A 5999-nucleotide genomic window follows, 5' to 3' on the forward strand; every position below is an offset into this window, starting at 1 on the left:
CAGATATCAAGACCAATCAACGGAGTCAAAGTGGTGGAGTAAGGAAGGAACCTTCTAAAGCCCTCCCAAATTCCCCTCCAAACAACTAGAAAACCATCTCATAATTGGTCTGAGATCAGAGAACCAGCTTACCAGTGGGGCAGGTAAGGTCAGTCTCATTGGGTTGGGAGGGGAGCAAGGTCCAGGAACAGCAGCAGCAGCAGCCAGCCCTACTGCAAGGCTCCAAGTCTAGGGCAATCCACCAGGGAGCATGTCATCAGCCCCCTAGGCAAATGAGCAGTCTGTGCAGCACAGCAAGGTCCCATTCCAGCAACCCTACACCCAGTACAAGCCACCAGCAGAGGCCTAGACCCCATTGCTGACCAGTAGTGAAGCCCCAACCCAGATCTGGCCAACAACAAGCCTTTGCCCCTGGAGCCAAACAACAGAGACCCTGTTTCCATAACAACCCTGCATCAGGGCCCCACTCCTCAGACAGATCAGCAACAAAATTACTCCTCAAGGGCCTGCAAGCAGAAAGGCCCTGTTTCCACAACAACCCAGCAGAAAGACCCACCCCTGGAGTAGGCCAGCAACTAAACCCCACACCCAGGGGAGGCCAACAGGGAGGTTCAAGCCAAAAGGGAAGTTTAAACTCCCAAGAAAACAAGAAGCTAAGCCCTGAAGCCCAGTGAAAGCCATCAGTAAGACCCAGAGCCCCAGCACAAAAAGCTTGACACACTGAAGGGCTGGAGACCAACTTTCACATAAAACACCAAGTCACACAAAAGGTGCGAAAAAAATGAGCAAAAAAAAGGAACCAAACAAAAAGATCTTGACTATAGAAAGTTACAATGGTGATAGGAAGGATCAAGGCATACACTTAAAAAAGGACAATAGTATCAAAATGCTGAGTAAGCAGGGGCAGCAATCCTGATCTCAGACAAAGTAAAAGCAAAACCAGATCTAATCAAAAGAGATAAAGAAGGAAACTGTATTTTGCTGAAAGGTACCATAGACAATCAAGTCATATCAATACTAAGCCTCAAATAAAAAAGTAATTTAGTCTCAGACACAAAAATAATTCCTGTAAGTGCTTAAAAAGGATTTAAAAAATTAGAGACATAGTAGAAAAATTGGGAAAAGAAATGAGTGTAATGCAAGAGAATAATGAAAAAAGAGGCAATAGCATGGGAAAAGATATAAAAAAAATTAATGAGGAAAATGACTCCCTGAAAAATAGAATTGACCAAAGGAAAAGGACGTAGAAATTATTAACCCCTAAAAGTTGCTTTCCTTTAGAAAAGTAGATCAAAGAACTTGTGCTAGCAGCCCTCCTGTGTGCTGGTGTTACTGGCCTTATACTTCCACAGCAGCTGCTAGTAACATTGCTGCTACAGAGAGATATACACAGGATAAAGATAAAGGGATTGAGCAGCATCTATTATTCTTCAGCGACGCGAAGTAAGCAGGGGTAGCAATTCTGATCTCAGACAAAGCAAAAGCAAAAATAGATCTCATCAAAAGATATAAAGAAAGGAACTGTATTTTGCCTAAAGTTACCATAGACAATGAAGTCATATCAATACTAAACATATATGCATCAAGTGGTATAGCATCCAAATTTTTTAAGGAGAAGTCATATGAGTTACAGGAGGAAATACATAATAAAATTATACTACTGGGGGACCTCAACTTTCCCCTCTCAGAAATAAATCTAACCAAAAATAAACAAGAAAGAAGTTAAGAAGATGAATACAATTTTGGAAAATTAGATATGGTAAATCTCCGGATAAAATTGAATGGGAATAGAAAGGAGTATACCATTACCTCAGCAGTATATGGCACCTATACAAAAATTGCCCATGTATTAGGACATAAAAACCTTACAACCAAATGCAGAAAAGCAGAAAAAGTAAATGCATCCTTTTCAGATCATATTGCAATAAAAACTACATTGAATAATGGACACTGAAAAGAGACTAAAATTAATGGGAAATTAAATAATCTAATCCTAGACAACAAGTGGGTCAAGGAACAAACCATAGACACAATAATTTCATTAAAGAAAATGACAATAATGAGACAATATGCCAAATTTTTTGGGAGGCAGCCAAAGCAGTACTTAGGGGAAAAAGTTTGTCTCTATTTTCTTTCATAGATCAATAAAATTGAGAAAATGCTGATCAATGAATTGGGCAATCAACTAAAAAACCTTGAAAAATAACAAATTAAAAATCCCTAATTAAAGATGAAATTGAAAATCCTGAAAATCAAAGAGGTTACTAAAATTGAAAGTAAAAAAAAAAACAGTGAACTAATAAAAAAACTAGAAGTTGTTTGTATGAAGAAAACAATAAAATAGATAAACCATTGGTTAATTTGATTTAAAAAAGGAAAGAAGAAAACCAAATTACTAGTATCAAAAATGAAAGAAGTTAATTTACCACTAATGAAGAGGAAATTAAGACAATGGTTAGGAGCTACTTTACCAAGTATATGCCAATAAATTTGACAATGTAAATGAAATAAACATCTACAAAAATATAAATTACCCAGATTAACAGAAGAAGAAATAAAACACTTAAATAACCCAATCTTTGTAAAAGAAATTAGCAAATTATCAGTGTACTTCCTAAGGGGGGGAAAAAAACAGGACCAGATGGATTCATAAGTGAATTCTAAAACCATTTAAAGAACAATTAGTCCTAATTCTATATAAACTATTTAGGAAAATAGTCAAAGAAAGGCCTGTCAAATTCCTTTAATGACACAAATATGGTGCTGATACCTATACCAGGAAGAGCCAAAGTAGAGAAAGACAATTTTATGCCAGTTTTCATATAAATATGTGTGCAAAAATTTAAATAAACTATTAGCAAAGAGACTATAGCAATATATCACAAGAATCATACACTATGACCAGGTGGGTTTATACCAGATATGATGATTCAATATTAGAAAAACTAACAACATAATCGTATCAATAGCAAAACCAACAGAAATTATATGACAAACTTAATTATCTCAAGAAAAAAGCTTTGACAAAATGCATCACCCATTCCCAGTAAGAACACTAGATAAGAAAAGCGCCAACCGAGCGAGCGACAGCCACAGTGGCAGCAGCCGCCGCCGCTGGAGTCGCCGCCTCCGCCTGCTCTTCCCATTCGTCTCCCAGCTTCCCGGCCGCCCTCGCGCTCGCTCCCTGCCTCGCACCCTGCGCCCAGCGGCCGGCTGCGGTGTGGTTTCCCGGGCAGCAGCACGGCAGCCCCCCCACCAGCGCCAGGACGACGCTGAATCGCCCCCGTCCGCGGAGATCTTTCTCACCTCGCTGGGCTCCGGGGCCCCGGCCTGAGGCGACTGACGCTGCCATGGAGAGAAAAAAGGAACTGTTGCGTTATCTTTTTATTGGAGGCCTAAGCTTTGAAACAAGAGAAAAAAGTTTGAGAAACTACTATGAACAATGGGGGAAGCTCACAGACTGTGTGGTTATGAGGGATCCTGCAAGTAAAAGATCAAGGAGATGTGGTTTTGTAACATTTTCATCTATGGCTGAAGTGGATGCAGCCATGTCTGCAAGACCTCATTCAATTGACGCAAAGAGTGGTTGAGCCAATAAGAGAGTAGCCAGAGAGGAATGTGGAAAACCTGGTGCTCATATTACCGTGAAGAACTGTTTGTTGGTGGAATTAAAGAAGACACCGAGGGACATCACCTTAGAGATTACTTTGAGGAATAAGGGGAAATTGATACTATTGAAAAAATTACAGATAGTCTGATAAAAACAAAGGAGGGGAGGAGGGCTTTGGTTTTGTTACATTTGATGACCATGATCCTGTGGATAAAATTGTATTGCAAAAATACCACACCATCAATGGCCATAATGCAGAAGTAAGAGAAGCTCTATCTAGACAAGAGATGCAGGAAGTTCAGAGTTCTAGGAGCGGAACAGGAGGAAACCTTGGTTTTGGGGATTCCTGTGGTGGCGGTGGAAACTTTGGACCAGTCCCAGGAAGCAATTTTAGAAGGGGATCTGATGGATATGGAAGCGGTCGTGGATTTGGAGATGGTTACAATGGGTATGGAGGAGGACCAGGAGGTGGCAATGTTGGAGGTAGTCCTGGTTATGGAGGAGGAAGAGGAGGATATGGTGGTGGAGGACCTGGCTATGGCAACCGGGGTGGGGCTACGGAGGTGTTTATGACAACTATGGAGGAGGCAATTGTGGAAGTAGGAACTACAGTGATTTTGGAAACTAATCAGCAACCTTCAAACTATGGCCTAATGACGAGTGGAAACTTTGGTGGTAGCAGGAATATGGGGGGACCATAGGTGGAGGGAACTATGGTCCCGGAGGCAGTGGAGGCAGTGAGGTTTATGGAGGAAGGAGCCGCTATCGAGCTTTTCTGCCTGTTGGCCATGGGCTTCAGTGTATAAATAGTAGAGGATGAGAGCCCAGAGGAAACAGAACAGCTTCAGGTTATCGAAATAACAATATTAAGGAAACTCTTATCTCAGTCATGCATAAATATGCAGTGATGTGTTAGAAGACACCAGAGCAGATGCAGAGAGCCATTTTGTGAATGGATTGGATTATTTAATAACATTACCTTACTGTGGAGGAAGGATTGTAAAAAACACAAAAAACACGCCAAAAAATGCCTTTGAGACAGTTTCTTAGCTTTCTAATTGTTGTTTCTCTCCAGTGGTCTTTGTAAGAGTGTAGAAGCATTCAGTCTTTGATGATATTAAATTTGTAAATTTCAGGTGACATGTGAAACCTTTTTTAAGATTTTTCTCAAAGTTTTGAAAAGCTATTAGGATCATGGTATAATAAGACATAACCTTTTCCTTTGAAAAAATTAAGTGCATGTGTAGAGTTAAGAAGCTGTTGTACATATGATTTAATAAAATAATTCTAAAAGAAAAAAACACTAGACAGCATAGGCATAAGTAGAGCTTACTTTAAATATTTATCTAAAACCATTAGTAAGCAATATATGTAATGGGGATAAGCAAGAATCCTTCCCATTAAGACTATAGGTGAAGAAAGGATGCCCATTGTCATCTCTATTATTTAATATTCTACTAGAAACGTTAACTATAGCAATGAGAGAAGAAAAAGAAATTAAAGGAATTAAAATAGGCAATGAGGAAGCAAAACTATTAATCTTTGTAGATGAAATGATGTTGTACTTAGAAAATTCTAGAGAATCAACTAAAAAAACTACTTGAAATTATTAACAACCTTAGCAAAGTTGCAGAATACAAAATAGACCCACATAAATCCTCAGCACTTCTATATATTACGAATGAAGTTCAGCAGCAAGAGTTTTGTAGAAAGAGAAATTCCATTTAAAATAACTGTAGACAATATAAAATTGGGAGTCTGCCTGCCAACACAAACCCAGGAACCATATGAAAACAACGATAAAACAATTCTTACACAAATAAAGTCAAATCTAAACAATTGGAGAAATATCAGTTGCTCATGGGTAGGCCAAGCTAATATAATAAAAGTGACAATTTTACCTAAATTAATCTATTCTTCCATGCCATACCAATCAAACTGTTAAAAAATTATTTTACAGAGCTAGAAAAATACTAAAAGAAAATTCATCTGGAAGAACAAAAGCTCAAGGATGTCAAGGGGATCAATAAAAATATGTAAACAAAGGTGGCCTAGCCATACCACATCTCAGACTGTATTATAAAACAGTAATTATCAAAGCGATCTGGTACTGGCTAAAAAAATAGAGTGGTAGATCAGTGGAATAAATTAGGTGCAAACTACACTATAGTGATTGCCATTATAATCTAGTATAAGAAAAACTCAAACATCCAGGCTTTTGGAACAAAAACTCATTATTTGACAAAAACTGCTGGGAAAACTGAATGGCAGAAACCAACCATAGACCAACATCTCACACCATATACCGAGATAAGGCCAAAATGGGTACATGTACATACAAAGGGTGATACCATAAGCAAATTAAGAGACCTTGGAATAGTTTATCTGT

General features: G+C 38.7%; 1 pseudogene; it reads left to right on the forward strand.

The window, feature by feature from the left end:
* Positions 1-3350: 3350 nt before the first annotated feature.
* Positions 3351-4430, forward strand: LOC118854617 (annotated as a pseudogene).
* Positions 4431-5999: the final 1569 nt, after the last annotated feature.

The sequence above is a fragment of the Trichosurus vulpecula genome, chromosome 6 (assembly GCF_011100635.1).
Source record: "Trichosurus vulpecula isolate mTriVul1 chromosome 6, mTriVul1.pri, whole genome shotgun sequence".
In the NCBI taxonomy this organism is placed as follows: Eukaryota; Metazoa; Chordata; class Mammalia; order Diprotodontia; family Phalangeridae; genus Trichosurus; species Trichosurus vulpecula.